We start from the raw sequence: 17,748 nt of genomic DNA, 5'->3' as shown, positions 1-17,748 counted from the left end.
AGTCCTCATCAAAATGATGGTGGTAAAAACTCCGCCCCTCTGATCATCTGTCCTGTCAATCACACAATGAATTAAACATTTATTTTGTGTTCTAAAAAACACATCATTGAATGCAAACTATATTTTAACTGTCAATGTGCTGTGTGGTACTCACTTTATGAATCATATATTTTTGTCTGTTTTATTATTGTTTTTGTTATTAGAACTAAAATGAAAGTGAAAGTTGGTGAGTTTTGCATAAGAGCCGGAGCAAAACTCTAAAGAGGTTTTCAGCATCACATTACAGCAGAAACAAAAGGAACAGTTGGTGAGTTTCACAGAAGAGCTGCAGTCGACTTTTGTCTTCACGAGGTTTAATTCTCCAGGTTTTACTCAACAACTCAGCAGAGTCTCTGTCAAACACAAACACTGGTGAGTACAGACGAGAACACAGTTAGGTCCAAATATATTGGAACTTTGATTGTTGTTTTAGTTGTGTGTCTCAGCGTGGTTAGAGATCAGATGACAGTCTGGACAACACAAAAGAACCAAAAAGCAGAAAGGAATCACAATAGCAGAATAACAAAAGAAAACTGCAATTTATTTTCACCTCGCGTGTTTTCTATCTGTCACTATGTGACAGTAAAAGCTGCTATTGATCATAACTATTAAAAAGGGAAAACTAAAATATTATCATGTTAAAGTCTCTTTATTTAGGGGAAGCCGGGGCACAGTGGATCAGAAATGTTGTTTTGTGGCAGCATAAACACATTATGCATAGGTTTAGGTCATTCTATTGTGGATTTACTAAAGCAAGTTACTGTTTATAAGGCTGTTATTTATGTCTCCTCAAGTGTAATTTACAGGTGTTTAAAACCCATTTTAAAATTTTTGATTTACTGTGCCCTGGACCAGCACGGTGGCTTAGTGGTTAGCACTGTTGCTTGCCTCACAGCGATAAGGTTGTGGGTTCAATTCCCGCCTGTGGCCTTTCTGTGTGGAGTTTGCATGTTCTCACCCGTGTTTGTGTGGGTTTCCTCCAGGTGCTCCGGTTTCCTCCCACATCCAAAGACATGCGGGTTCGGTGGATTGGAATCTTTAAATTGCCCATAGGTGTCCGAGTGGGTTAATTGTGTTTGTTTGTCTGTTTGTGGCCCTGCGACAGACTAGTGTCCTGTCCTGGGTGTTCCCTGCCTCGCGTTCTATGACTGCTGGGATAGGCTCCAGCGCCCCGTGACCCTTGACTGGACTAAGAGGTTGAAGATGTGTGTGTGTGTGTGTGTGTGTGTGTGTGTGTGTGTGTGTGTGTGTGTGTGTGTGTGTGTGTGTGTGTGTGTGTGTGTGTGTGTGTGTGTGTGTGCGCGCGCGTGCCCCAGACACTAATTCACGGGTCACAGTGAATCAACTTAGAATATCATGAAAAAACACATGATTATCAAGATTTCTTCAAAATTATTAAATATATGCTGATTCATATACAAACTATAATCCAGCAAACCAGCTATGTAATGTGTAAGTGTCTTATATAGTGATATAAGACCTTTAGAAACTATTATAAATACAACTGTCATCATTTCTATTCAAATGTGAAAATAGTTGTTTATATACACAAATTATAGAAATAATCCATGGAAAAATAAATGTATAAGCTTCAACAAGTAATATTTGTCATTCACTTGATACTGGGGCTTAGTAATCACTTTCAAGACCGATTCACTGTGCACCCGGTGCATGTGACACACATGAGTCATGTTATCATATACCTGATTGTCTGAAGAAGACATAACACATGCTCATCAGTTGGACGGGGTTGTCTTCTAACTAATAATTTTTTGAGCCACCTTTCCTCTGTTGTGAGACATAAATACAAAGACACTGACATCCACAAAATTTACTTTTGACAGGAAAAACTGACTTCACTTGCCACTTCGTTTTACCCTTAATGTATCCAAAAACAATATAAGGGGGATGTCTTTATGCATAAAAATATGGCATAACTGCTGCAAATATATATGTAGTTTTGCAGATATAGCTACTGATTTCCCGTGCCCCGGTTTCCGTGAAAATATTCTTTGTAACATTGTCTTTCACATAAATGATGTCAGCAGCTCTTTGTCTTGCACTTCTTGGATTAACCTTTTCTTTCCTCAGCATGGATGCCCTTGTTCTTTTATCCTGCAGGAGTTCTTATTTTTCTTCACCAGTTTTTGACTATGACTTTTTCATTTGTTCCCTTTGCTTTGCCAGTTCTTCATTTTCTTCAGCTGGTAATATTTTCTTCCTTTTACTGCTCTGCAAACTTTCGTTTGATTTTCCTATTAATGTACCATGTGTTTCCTTGTCATCTTGAAAGTTTAAATTAAGTAAAAGATTTCTTTTTAGTACATATACATCCATAAATAATGAAGGGAGCATTTCAGATTGGCAGAAAAATAATTTTGATTACTTTGGGATACAATATGTAAAAACTGGACACATTTTATATTGAAACACTCTTAAAAACTAAGTGTATGATTTTACGCTCTAAACACACCGTAAGAGACACCCCAAAGTTAAACCTGTCTCTGCATAATCAATTATTAAAACAAGTGACTGAGATAAAATTGTGAGGGGTGACTTTGGATCAAACACCTATACATATACACAAACACATATTAATAATATTGTGACCAAAATGAGCGAAAACATCTTTTTAATTTGATGCAATGCTCAATTTATGTCAACAGCAACAAGGAAATTAGTTTTACAGTCTTAATGTTGTGTCACTTAGACTGTCGTTCTGTTGTGTGGTCAAAGTCTGCTCTCAAAAACCTGAACAAACTCCAGATAGGACAGAATCGAGCAGCAAGACTCACTCTCGCTTGTCCTTTTCAAACCAGTGTTAATGTCCTACATCACAGACTGTCATGGATAACAGTGAGGGAGAGACTGGCCTGTTCTTCTGTGGTTTCTTTCCATAAAATTGGACCACACACAAACCCTTTAGCCTGTTCTCTAAACTTCAACTCACCTGAAACAGGCATGTGTTTAACACAAGACAAGCTTCTAAAACTAGTTTTGTTTTGCCTCTGCCAAAAACTAAGCAAAAACTCTGCACTGAGCTGCGTAGAGCTGCATAAATCAATGTTACGCCACAATGCGCAACTCTATGTTTGCTCTGGTGTGAAAGGGGCTTAAGGTCACAACAGAATGTTTTAGGACCATGTTTCCCAGATGTTTTGTAACAGTCCTTTTGTTTCGTATCAGGGCAGAGAAAAAAATCTAAGTCATGAAGTAATATTTAAAAATTATTCATTTCTATATATTTGTGCATATTGTCACTGGCATCTAGAACAGAATAATATTTGTACAGAAATACAGCTTCTGCTGATTGGTTATCTGCATCCTGATTGGCTGGCCACATCAGCCACACCAATGTCAATTTTAAAGCGTCACTGCAAAGCTCTCTCTCTTGTCTTGAAAGAAATTGCAAGTTCTGAAAGGTAAGTTTGAAAGATATTTGTGTATTTAGGTAGAATAAGGTCCCGAGATCATAAGTACTGATACCGAGCATCACAAGGTGGCGAGGATGTTGACAGACAGGCGTGAGTGAGTTCGTAGTCCAGCCGACTCAGAAAGCACACTTTCGTCACGGCAAACAGGGAGTTAAAACAAAAAGTACACAAGAACCATCGCGTTTCCAAAATTCTCCATTTGCTCATTGAGAGCGGGGCATGGGGGGGCTTCACTCTTTTTCACAAAGAAAAATTAAAAGTTTTCACTGGAACTGTTTAGAAGCTACAAACTGTTTACAAGCCTCAGTCTAACAGGAAAGTGTGTAAAAAGTTTTTCTAATTGCAATTTAATACGTTATACATGTTGTCAGTGTCACATACATCATCAGGAGAATCAAGATCTTTTGTTGTGTAAACATCCCTTTTTTAATGAAATCATCAACCCCTGAAGAAAATCATTAAAATAATAATGTTCAATTGAATCTTCGATTTTTTACAGTATTTCAATCAAACAACTTCAGTATTTTTCCAGAGACGAAAACGCTGCTTGGTCAAAGGCTTTGCCTTCATTATACGAGTATTAGTTATATGGTGAAGATGTGTGATTAGTACAAATTATGGAAAAATGTTGGAGGGACTGGGAGGAGAATTTGAATTTGGAGCCATGTGAACTGTAATCTGAGACTAAATGAATCCCCAACAGTTTGGTTTGTGGACAGCCTGGGCATCACGAGGGGCTGGTTCAGTCTTTTTCAGAGGCTTAATGAACAAAAACACAAAACCCAAGCTGTGATTGGCTGGCTGACAGCCACATGGCCAAAACAGACCAATCACAGTACATTTAACAAATTGAAAGCAACATTTTCCAAACGTTGCCACAAAACATTTTCCAAAACATTTTAAACTGTTTCAGAGAGTTTACACTTCAATGTTTTCAAAATGTTTCCCCAAAATGGTTTCAACCAACCAAAATGTTTCTAAGATGTTTTCTAACATCAAATTGTTTCCTGGGATGTGCCACACCAACTTGCCCGTATCTGCCACAAACCTCACTCCGAGCAACCGACCCTTCACCTCACACCAGACAGTTCCTGGCACTCAGCAGGGTGTGGTGACGAGTTTGAACATGTTCAAATCTCTCTGCACTAAACTCATCTCCACATGGCAGCTTGTCAGCGTCACATTACAGCTGAAACAAAAGTAACAGTTGGTCAGAAGAGCTGCAGTTGACTTTAGTTTGTCTTTATAAGTTTGAATTAACCAGATTTTCCAACCAGACCTCACGGCAAATTCATGCTGCATCACAAAAATTGATTTAATCTATTAGTTTATGATACCATCATGAAGTGTGTTACACTTTCATGACGGCATCACAAAATTATGACGTCTGCGAAGACATAACAAAATCATCTGGTGTTTATTTATTTATTTATTTGTCTGCCTGTTCGCAGGATTACTTCAAAACTGCTGCACGGATGTTGACGAAATTTAGGCCATGGAAGACACCATTAAATATTGGAGGTGATCTGGATCAGGATTCTGGATCAACAGTTCACATAATATACTCGTAGTCTTTGAAGGATTACATCAAAACTATTTTACAGATTTTCACCAAATTTACACCATAGGTAGATATTGAGGCTTGCAAGACTCCACTGAATTTTGGAGGTGATGTGGATCCAGATTGGTGGAAGTAAGAAATATCTGATTTTTTTTTTATTCATTTAAAAGAAAAGCAGAAATGAGTACATTACAAGACACTGAATGAAAAGGAGCAGAGAGAAGAACAAGTCTTATATTTTCTGCCCCTTTTTACAATACAGTTTTTCAATTTTAAGCATCATTATTCAACATTATTTAACAGATTACATTTTTTTGATTTTGTCACATACCACTGACTTATTTCATAATTTTAGCCATTATTTAAAAGATTACATTTTTAACAGGTTACATTTTAGACTTAAAACATTTTAGACATTATTAACAGATTACATTTTAGACTTTGTCACAAACCACTGACTTATTTCATCATTTCATACTTAATACATCTAGTTTAATACGTTTTTTAAATAATTTAATAAGGGACCTTGATTCTTTGATTTCTTTGTTGAGACTGTTCCATAATTTTACACCATTCACTGCAATACTCCATTCCTTTACTTTGGTTCTGAATCTTGTTTTTTTTTTTTAAAGACTTCTATTCCTTTCAAATTATAACTACTTACTCTTTTTTAAACATATTTTGAATGTTTATTGGTAAGGTATTTTTATTAGCTTAGTGCATTGTAATATTTTCAAATCAACTAAATCATGAACTCTAAGTACCTTATACTTAATGAATAATGGATTAGATGGATCTCTAAAATGACTATTGCTGATCATTTTTAAAGCTCTTTTCTGCAGAATAAATAATGGTTGTGTATAAGTTTTACATGTTGATCCCCAGATTTCTACACAGTAAGTTAAATATGGGACAATCAATGAATTGCACAATGTTAATAAACCATAACTATTCAACAAAAATTTTACTTTATGCAAAACAGCAATGGCTTTTGCTATTTTTCCTTTTGTGTAATTTATGTGTGACTTCCATGTAAGATCTTCATCAACCATGACTCCTAGAAATTTTGTTTCTTTTACCCTTTGTATGTCCATTCCATCTATTTTTAATGATACATCATTTTTTCCACTCTGTCATTAAACAATATGAAATTTGTCTTATTAATATTTAGTGACAATCTGTTTATATCAAACCAATGTTTAACTTTTTCCAACTCTGTATTTATCACTTGTACTACTTCCTGTATATCGGATCCAGAGTAAAATAATGTTGTATCATCAGCAAATAATATGCTGCCAAGTACTTTAGATACATTCACAAAGTCATTGATATACAAAATGAACAGTTTGGGTCCAAGTACCGACCCTTGTGGTACTCCATAAATAATGTTACACAATTCTGATTTAGTATTATTTATCTGAACAAACTGTTTTCTATTTTCTAAGTAGCTTTTTACCCACTGATGCAATACCTCTAATTCCATATTGTTGTAATTTGTGAAGCAATCTTGAGTGGTCGATAACATCAAAAGCTTTTTTCAGGTCGATAAAAATACTTTAAAAATAATCCTTATTATCTATTGTTGTTGCTATTTTCTCTGTTAATTCCATAATTACCATAGCTGTCGAATGTTTTGTTCTGAATCCGTACTGAGCATTATTTAAAATATGATGTTTCTCAATGAATTTGTCCAACCTTGTCACAAAAACTTTTCCATAATTTTAGAAAACTGTGGAAGCAATGACACTGCCCTGTAAATTGAAAAATTGTGTTTGTCTCCATTTTTATGTAAAGGGACTACCTTGGCAATTTTCATTTCGTCTGGGAAAATTCCTGTTGACAGAGACAGATTACAAATGTAAGTGAATGGCTCAATAACAGTTTCTATTATACTTTTTACAGTCATCATGTCTAAATCTTCATAGTCAGTTGATCTTTTGCTTACACAGTTTTTTTTACAATATTTCTTATTTTATCTTTTTCCACATTGTAAAGGAAAATACTATTGACTGTATTTACAAGTGTATTTAATTTATCTTCTACTATTAGTTTATTTCCCACCAGACTTGATCCCACATTTGAAAAATAATCATTAAACTCATTTGCAACTTCTTTTATGTCATATATCTCTTTATTTTCTTTGACAAAGTAATTTGGAAAAGTTGATTTCGCTCCATCACGTTTACTCACACTGTTTATAATTCCCCATGTTGCCTTTATATTATCTTTACTCTTATTTAATTGTTCATTATAATAATCTTTTTTTTAAATTTCCTAATTATTGTCAATAGTTTATATATATATATATATATATATATATTTTTTTTTTTTTTTTTTTTTTTTTTTTTTGTATCTGTGTTCTGTTTCCTTTGTTTGCATTTTTAAGAAGCACCTATATAAATATTTTTTCTTTACACAAGCATTTTTTATTCCCTTTTCAGCCATGGTTTACTTACTCTTTTCTTACTAATTTTTATTAATTTACAGTTTTTAATTATATGATTTAATCAGTATTTTCATAAATGAATTATATGCTACGTTAACGTCGCCGACATAAACTTCTTCCCAATTTTGATTTTTAAGGTCATAATTTAGAGCCTCTAAGGCTTTTCTTATCTCTTTTAAAATTTACAACAGTTTTTTTTTCTTGTACCAATTTTTGTATTTAAATATTGAAAAAACTGGTAAATGATCACTAAGATCTGTCATCAAGATCCCATTCTTAATCATTTCATCTGTTCTATTTGTGAATATATTGTCAATTACAGTTGCACTTTGCGATGTAATTCTGGTTGGTTTTGTTATCAAGGGGAATAAACCCAAACTATACATTGAATTCACAAAATCACTTGTTCTTTGGCAACTGGAGCTTTCTATATTAATGTTAAAGTCTCCACACATAAAAAGCATTTTGTTTTTGATTTGATGGAATAATTCTATTTTATCTGTAAATTTCACAATGCAAGAGTATGGTGCTCTGTATACACAGCTGATTAGAATATTCTTAGATGTTTCATGTACAATTTCCACTGTTACAATTTCTATGACATCATCTATAATTGTCATTTCATCTACAATTGTACATGTCAGATCTGTTTTTGTGTACAAAGCAATGCCTCCGCCTTTTTATTCTCTTCTGTTTACAAAATACAGCTCATATCCCTCCATTTGAACATCAGCCATGAGGTCATCTTTAAGCCAAGATTCTGTGATTGCAATAATGCTGAATCTATTTTTAAACTAATTTAAATAATTTTTTATTTTTGAAATTTTACAATACAAGCTTCGGCTGTTTATATGTATAAGTGACAGGGTATCTTCTGTAATTTTTTCACTATTTAGCTGTTCTTCCATACAATATTCACAACCAATTGTTTTTAAGTCAAATATACTTTCATCAATGTTGGTGTCTATGTCATATATTTTATCATCTGTTTCCATGTTTGATATGATTTTTGTTGGTCAAATTACCAACTGGCATCATACTTGTCTATTCAGGTCTGCATTTTGTAAGGTCATCCATGTTTTTGATTTGTATACCATTTGTTCCTTCTTTCACTCTAATCCACACCCTACAGTTCCAGACCCATGTAGCAACAATGTGTTTCTGTTTTTTTAGTAGTCTTTCTTCCCTAGCAATATCTGCATTTTTTTCGTTAAATGCTCATTTATATAGACACTTGTTCCTTTCAGATTCTTTGCCTGTCTTAATAATTCATTTTTGTATTTTCTGCTTGTAAATCGTATAATAATGGTAGATGGTTTATTTTTACTATCTTTGGATGGAATAGTATGACAGTTTGATATAGTGTCTTGATGGATGACAATACCTTTTTGATATAAAAAATTTGTGACTTGTTCCAATGTTTGAAGTTCTTCAGGTGGTGCATGCTCCCCATTGGCTCTTGCTTTGTGATGGTGTCACAAAATTTGGGGTGACATGGTGGGGCTGTTCCCCTGTCCAGTGGCGGCTGGCCCATAGGGGGCGCTCGGGTGCTGCCCTCCTAGATGTGGAGGGAAAAAGTCATAATATATATATTTTTAAAAAGTATTATCACTGTCAGTTTTACTTAATAGTATGTGCTTACATGTAATATGAACGATTAAAACAACACTTCCTCCAACTAACTCTCATTCAACAGTGCATTTCCACTGACAGAAGCAGAAAACGTACATTCCTCGTCTTGGGCGGTCATTCAAAGCGCCCTTGAAGTGCAGCGAAATAACCAATCGTTTGTAGTTGCTAGGGAAAATTAATAAATATTTGGCAAATCAACATTGCCAAAATTAATGGCTTTGGGGCGCCGGAATTTTAGCCCTTGCTATAAAAATGCGGAACGTTAGATTACAGTCAGTGATACACGTGATGCTGCAGCTGCTGCTGTCAGTCAGTCAGGCAGGAAGAGATGATGGTGACGACGATGTTTGGGTTATATTTATTTATTTTTATTCTGTCTCCGTGTGTTTTGCTGGAGTAAGTTGAAGAACTCTTGGACTCCTGCTCGTTATGTCTTCCAATGTTTAAAACGGGACAAAACTAATTAAATCAATGACACCAAAGTTTCGCGGGGATTGTTTTGAAGGCGCATGGAGGTGGGCACATCAGATCTTTCTTGTGGTTTAATGACAATTGCACGTCCCGGTTGGAGGAGAGACGTTTGTCTGACTCGTTATAAACCGTCTCTCAGGCTTCATTCACACTATCAGCGCGCACACGTCACGGAGGCTGCTGATCTGCGTGGATGGAAAGGAGCGCATCCCGGTGCATCCACCTCTTCAGGTGAGCTGACGAGCTGCTCGGATTTATTCCAGAATGTTGCTCCTGGTGTGGAAACGAGGATGAAAATTTAAGATATAACGAATGAGTGATGTTTTCTTGTTTGTTTTTGGGGGGTCAAAGCTGTGATCTTTATTGGGACAGCAGACCAGTTTTAATGGTAATAGGGGAGGCCAGGGCTGTTTGTAACAGTGTTCAAAGCTGCAGCCATGCTGGTATTTTGATTTCACTACACGTTATGAGGATCAGTCCAGAAGTGAAATATTCTTTGGAGTATTCCACTGTCTAAAACAAATTATTTGCTCAGTTTAAAAACAAAACAAGACCCTAAAAAAGCAATTTGCATGTTTTTTAAAGAAATTCTAACTCAGCCACTGAGTACACACAAGACACTTATAGTAAGACAAACCCAAGTTTAGCAACGCATTTAATTAAGTGGTTTTGTATACTTAATTTGCGTTGTCCTCTACACTGTTAATTTTAACCAATTTAATTTAAAGGTTTTGGTGTTATTAGTTAGTCAAGTTATTTAATTTAAGTTTTTCAAGCTTCTTTAGTTTGCCTCCATTCCACTCAGTAATGTTCATGCAAAATATTACCTTAATTTTCTCTCTCTCACACACAAACACACACTCTCTCTCACACACACACACATGAACACTTTCTCTCTCTCACTCTGTCACACTCTCTCTCTCACACACACACACACACACACATTAGATGGAGAAAAGTGAGTTTCTCTTTCTGTGTTTCTGAAATTCTTTCTTAAACACACTTTTAAATGGTCCTTAAAATGTCAGTTTGAGTTCAGACAGTGAGCTGACCTTTGACCTTGACAAAAGGATTGTTGTTGGCTTTGATCCACCTGCACAGCTGTGGTAAGAGGCGGAGCAACACGACAAAGGCAGATTTTCAGCGTCACATTTCGGTCGGCACTGTTTAACCACTTTGTAAATCTGAGCTGGAAATTCTGCAAACATCCACATTATATATTAAAAGTATTTTCAACAACAGGATATTCGGGAGGGGTCGGGGGGGAAGTAAGTATTTGAAAAAAAAAATCTGTCTCATATATATTTGAGGAAATAAAAGCCCATGAAAGTTTGTGCATCAGACTTACAGGGTTGTTAAATTGTGCCGATGTCACATTTGACCTGAAATGAAAGTGACGGTGAGTTTCACATAAGAGGCGGAGCAAAACTGCAAAGACAGGTTTTGGTGACAGTTGGTGAGTTTTGACTTTTGTTTGTCTTTATGAGGTTTAATTCTCCAGGTTTTACTCAACAACTCAGCAGAGTCTCTGTCAAACACAAACACTGTTGAGTACAGACGAGAACACAGTTAGGTCCAAATATATTGGAACTTTGATTGTTGTTTTAGTTGTGTGTCTCAGCGTGGTTAGAGATCAGACTGTTATGGACGACAACAAAAGAACCAAAATGTAGAAATGAATCAAGCAGAATAACAAAAGAAATTTGTTTTCAGCCAGCGTGTTTTCTATCTGTCACTATGTGACAGTAAAAGCTGCTATTCATAACTATAAAAAAAGAGAACTGATATTATCATGTTAAGGTCTCTTTACATATATTTTTCTTACTTTATCTTTCACATTAATGATGTCAGCAGCTCTTTGTCTGGCACTTCTTGGATTAACCTTTTCTTTCCTCAGCATGGATGCCCTTGTTCTTTTATCCTGCAGGAGTTCTTGTTTTTCTTCACCAGTTTTTGACTATGACTTTTTCATTTGTTCCCTTTGCTTTGCCAGTTCTTCATTTTCTTCAGCTGGTAATATTTTCCTCCTTTTTGTGCTCTGCAAACTTTTCTTTGATTTTTCTATTAATGTACCTTGTGTTTCCTTGTCATTTTGAAAGTTTAAATCAAGGAAAACTTTTCTTTCATAGTACATGTACATATTTAAAAAATGGAGGGAGCATTTAGGATTGGCAAAAAAATTATTTTGATTATTTTTGGTTACAATATGTAAAAACTGGACACATATACTGGAACACTCTTTAACGGAAATCATCATTTTTACCTAATAACAGCACTTCATCAGTCACTGCATCAAATTGTTTCCTGGGATGTGCCACACCAACTTGCCCATTTCTACCATAAATGTCATGCCGAGTAACTGACCCTTCACCTCACACCGGACAGTTCCTGGCACTCAGCAGGGTGTGGTGACGAGTTTGAACATGTTCAAGTCTCTCTGCACTAAACTCATCTCCACATGGCAGCTTGTCAGCGTCACATTACAGCTGAAACAAAAGTAACAGTTGGTCAGAAGAGCTGCAGTTGACTTTAGTTTGTCTTTATAAATTTGAATTAACCAGATTTTCCAACCAGACCTCACAACAAATTCATGCTGCATCACAAAAAGTGATCACTTCCAAAATCTAATGGTGTCATGGAAGACACCATTAGATTTTGGAAGTGATCCTGATCTGGATCTGGATTCTGGATCAAGATTTCACTTTATATTGGCTTTGAAGGATTAAGCCAAATCTATTTCACAGATTCTCACCAAATTTGCACCTCAGATAGACATTAGCACATGGAAGATTCCAATATATTTTGGAGGTGATCCGGATTGGCGGACGCAACAAATATCGGATTGCTCTTGCTTTGTGATGGTATTACGAAATTTGGGGTGACATGGTGGGGCTGTTCCCCCATGACCCTTAATTGGAGTAAACAGGTTTAGAAAATGGATGGATAAGATGTGGGGTGGGGTGGGGGGGGGTGTTGGGATGATGGTTTAGGTTAGGGTTAGGATTAATTAAGATTAGGGTTAAAACTAGTGACTGACAAAAATGTGACACATTTCATGATGGTATCACAAAAGATAGCGTGACACTGGGCTGTGAGTACAGATGATAACACAGGCCCAAATGTATTTGGACACTGGTGGAGTTTGTTATTTTAAATGTCACAGCATGTTAGAGATCATAGTTTAATTTGAGAATCATAAAAGTTAATGTATAATGTGTCACAATCCTCCAGAGGTGTCAAATCCGGCTTCAGAAAGTAAAAACCCTCCCATATGTTGCTTCTACCTGTGCAACTAAAACAGGTGGTCTCAATAATTAGCTCATCCACCTGCCTGAAGAGCTGAACTGATTACAATCAGCTGGTTTATTGGGAAGATGGAACAAATATGTGGCTGGACTTTTACTTTCTGAAGCTGGATTTGACACCTCTGCAATCCTCACAATAAACGACACACACACACACACACACACACACACACTGTATTTATTCTGACTCAGACAACCCAACTAAATCCAGACACCAGGTGCAGGCAGTAATCCAGTTTACTTTGGAAAGCATCAGTGAAAACGTTAAAGCTGTTTAAGTCTGACGCAAAAAACATTTGTCTGTTTTCTTGAAAATTGTGACAAATATGACATCAGATCAGCTGCCAGATTTTTATATAAACTTTTCTTAAGACCTGAGAAGAGTTTAAAGTTGTTACCAGGAATGTAGACGCACTGGTTTAGATGGTGGAACAGCGGCTCCACTGAGTGTATTTAAACCTCCGCTCAGCACCAGATCAGACGGATACAAAGCTGGAACTGAAATACTGAGAGCGTTTACTGTTAAAGATCGACAGACATTCTCCATCATTCACAATTCTGCATTCAGACATGATTAAGATGCTGGAGATGTTACCATGTGGTGTTATAACGTGTTCATTGGGCATGGGTATTATAGTTACCTGCTCAACGAGACTCGTTTTTATTACCACAACAGAGGTGATAAGAAAAACAGGACCAGGTACAAGGTTTAGTTAATGGAAAACTGAAAAGGGCAGGTAACATGGAGTCGAGTAGGTACCCTGCAGTGGAAAAGAACCAATAGATTGGTGATATGTGTCTGTGTCGTCTATCACCTCACAGTGTAGAATGTCAGCTTTAATTTGAGGATTTACATGCAAGATGAGTGAACACTTCAGGAAGTGAATGATAAATTGTCTGTTTTAAAGAACCCAAAATACTGTAAACTTAACTGTTGATTTATTTCATATTCAGGTAGAATTTCCTCAACATTTTGTTGTTAAGTCAGAGATTAAAAGTCTAAAAGTATTTGGTTGATTTTACATGACATAAAAACCCCACTGAAACTAAACGAGGAGCAAAATGAATCTTAAACAGAGAAGATTCAGATCATTTTTCTGAATTCACAGATTTTTTTTTTTTTTAAAGTTGTATCTCACTGGACTGTGACAGGCTGCAAACGGAATTCGTGAGGTAATTCATGATGTTTGCAGCCGTTCTCTATCCACTCACCTGAGTCACAGGGTGGCGCTCAATTGTCGCTTGATTTTTGAACAGACCAAAACATTTACAGGACAAACTTCCTCGTCAGATAGTCAGATGTGCGTCTTGTCCCCCTCTACACATAGTCTATTCTACTCAGAATGTACACAACATGTGAGACAACTTGTGACACAACATGTGGCGGGTTGACACACACTTTTGCTTTTATATGATCAGAGAGGAACAGCACTTCTGGAAGCACCCCAGTGAGTCCAACAGCCACCCAGCTCTGCAGCCGGGCCAGCAGCGACCCGTGGTGCACGCACACAGCGGACAGTCAGCCGCCATGCACATATGTGTCAGGAGGATGAATTCAATGAGATTCCACATGAAAAACATGTTGCCTGTTCACCTGTTTGGTACCATTTTTTTTGTCTCTGCCTCCTCTCCACCAGTCGCAGCCCAGTGAGATACGACCCTACGTACTGAATGATGCATCAGTAAAGGACAGAGAGCTTCATGAACACGTTAGTTTAGATGGACATAGTTTTAACTCGTCACTTTCACAGTGAGACACAAAAATATGATGATACTTGACAACTGGAATTTTAAGTAAAGTCTGACAATTTTTATTTTTTTCAAAATCTTTACAAGAATCATGATTTATGATGTTAAACCCAAAATCAACAACAATCTTATTCCAGTTTTGTTTTTAACATTGTGTTCTCAGGGTGTGGACATGTCTGCTGCCAGCTGTCTGCTTTCTGAAGATCAGGTCTTGTGCTCCATCTGTTTGGATGTTTTCACCAATCCAGTTACTACATCATGTGGACACAACTTCTGTAAAAAGTGCATCACTGAACACTGGAACACTAATCTTCCTTGTCAATGTCCCAACTGTAAAAAGGTTTTTGACACAAGACCTGAGCTGAAGGTCAATATTTTCATCTCTGAGATGGTTGATCAGTTCAAACAGAAAGTCAGCAGCAGCTCAGAGCAACGATCTGCTGAACCAGGAGAAGTTCTCTGTGACGTCTGTCCTGAAGCCAAACTGAAGGCCCTGAAGTCCTGCCTGGTGTGTCTGATGTCCTACTGTGAGACTCACCTGGACCCTCATCTGACAACATCACGCCTGAAGAGACATCAGCTGATTGACAATGTGGAGAACCTGGAAGGTAGAATATGTGAAAAACACAACAAACTGCTGGTGCTGTTATGTAAGAACGACCAGATGTGTGTCTGCATACTTTGTGCATTTGAAGAGCACAAGTCACATGATGTTGTTCCTCTGTAAGCAGAATATGAAGGAAAGAAGACTGAGCTGAGGAAGACAGAAGCTGAAATTCAGGAGATGATCAAGAAGAGACGACTGAAGATTCAGGAGATCAAACAGTCAGTTGAGCTCAGTCAGAAAAATGTAGACAAAGAAAAATCAGCTGGTGTTCAGATCTTCACTGCTCTGATGGAGTCTGTTCAGAGAGGTCTGAACGAGCTCCTTGATGCCATCGAGGAGAAGCAGATGATGACAGAGGACCAGGCTGAAGGCTTCATCACAGAGCTGGAACATGAAATCTCTGAGCTGCAGAAGAGGAGCTCTGAGGTGGAGCAGCTCTCACAGTCTGAAGACCACCTCCACCTTCTCCAAGGCTTCCAGTCCCTGAGCCCTGCTCCACCCACTAAGGACTGGACTGAGGTCAGAGTCCATCCACCGTCATATGAGGGGAGTGTGGTGAGAGCTGTGAGTCAGCTGGAGGAGACCATCAGAAAAGACATGAAGAAAGTGAGTGAAGCTGAACTGAAGAGGGTCCAGCAGTATGCAGTGGATGTGACTCTGGATCCTGATACAGCACATCCTAAACTCATCCTGTCTGATGATGGAAAACAAGTAAAAACTGGTGATGAACGGAAGAATCTCCCAGACAACCCAGAGAGAAATTCATATCATGAGTGTGTTTTATCAAAGCAGAGTTTCTCTGAAGGAAGATTTTATTTTGAGGTTCAGGTTAAAGGGAAGACTAAGTGGACTTTAGGAGTGGCCAGAGAGTCCGTCAACAGGAAAGGAAACATCACATTAAGACCTCAGGATGGTTACTGGGCAATATGGTTGAGGAATGAAAATGAGTATGAAGCTCTTTCTGGTCCTTCAGTCCGTCTCTCTGTGAGGTCTCAGCCTGAGAAGGTCGGGGTGTTTGTGGATTATGAGGAGGGTCTGATCTCCTTTTATGATGTTGATGCTGCAGATCTTCTTTACTCCTTTACTGGCTGCTCCTTCACTCAGAAAATCTACCCATATTTTAGTCCTTGTCTGAATGATGGTGGTAAAAACCCCGCCCCTCTGATCATCTGTCCTGTCAATCACACTGAATAAAATCAACATTTGAATTTGTGTTCTGAAAAACATGTTATTGAATGCAAAACTATATTTTTAGTATCATTGCGCTGTGTACTCACTTTATGAATCATATATTTTTGTTTGATTGTTTTATTGTTATTGTTTTTGTTATTAGTGTTAGTTAGTGTTAGTGTTTTATATATATATATATATATATATATATATATATATATATATATATATATATATATATATATATATATATATATATATATATATATATATATATATATATGTCAGAAGGTGGGGGGACATGCCATATTCTGTCCCCGGTTGACATGTCTGTTATGAAAGAAAAGAAAGCAAAGAAAAGAAAAGAACACCAAAATGTCCAGCCACACCCCCCCAACACACAACAGTACCCCCCCTTTAACAGGAAGCCTCCCGGCGACCGAACAGACCAGGTCCGAGAACAGCACCTCCCTCCGGGGTCCTCGTCAGGAAGCAGACAGCGTAATGCTCCCAAGGTCCACCACAGACAACAGGACAGGGCACAGCAGCTGGAAGGCCGGCTGGCATCAACAAAAACCCCAAAACAGTCCCTAGTACAATCCAACATACAAGAAAAAAACATAAAACCCACCCAAACACCTCCCCAGGGGACCGTCCCATCCAACCCCAGGAAGAAAAGAAAAACTCCCAAATGCAAAAACCCAACACAGCCCCACAAACACAATACAACATACATGCATGAAAGAAAAATAACAAACAACCCCACCCAGAACGACTTGCAGAGCCCAACACCCCCCCAGAAGGCCTTCACCGCCGGTTCCAGGAGGAATAGCCAAAGCCGGAATCCCACAGAGGTCCCCAGGTACACATGGAGCAACGGCGCCCCCCAGAGGACCGTACCATCAAACCCCAGGAGGCACCCTCCCCACAACCCAAGAACCCCAGACCCGGCCACACTTGGCTAGTCGGCCCCACAAGCCAATTCCCCCCCAGAGGACCGTCCCATCAACCCTGGAGGTGGAACCTAGAAGGAAACGAAAAAAAACAAAAGTCCAACCCCCGGAGGACTACATTAAACAACCCCGGGGCAAATAAAACAATCGATAAACCTGTTACCTTCCCCAGCACCCCGAAAGACCCCAGATCCCTCCCAGAGCCTTTCGGCGGCTCAGTTTGGCAAACGGCATAAAACATCAAGCCGGGGAAGGGAACAGGAAAAACTAACCCGGCCCCAACCCCAAGGCGCAGCAGAAAACCGGAAATACATCCGGTGCCCCAACTCGACCATACCCCAGCCTATCGGGAGGGGTGGAACTACCGAAATGGCGAACGGC

At 37.9% G+C, this 17,748-nt stretch overlaps 2 pseudogenes; both read left to right on the top strand.

Annotated features, from left to right (window-relative positions):
* Positions 1-293: 293 nt before the first annotated feature.
* On the top strand, positions 294-16,479 carry LOC117529701 (annotated as a pseudogene).
* LOC117529706 overlaps positions 308-17,748 on the top strand; it is a 35,454-nt pseudogene continuing 18,013 nt past the window's right edge.

The sequence above is a fragment of the Thalassophryne amazonica genome, chromosome 17, assembly GCF_902500255.1.
Source record: "Thalassophryne amazonica chromosome 17, fThaAma1.1, whole genome shotgun sequence".
In the NCBI taxonomy this organism is placed as follows: domain Eukaryota; kingdom Metazoa; phylum Chordata; class Actinopteri; order Batrachoidiformes; family Batrachoididae; genus Thalassophryne; species Thalassophryne amazonica.
This window is presented reverse-complemented; position numbering and strand designations above follow the sequence as displayed.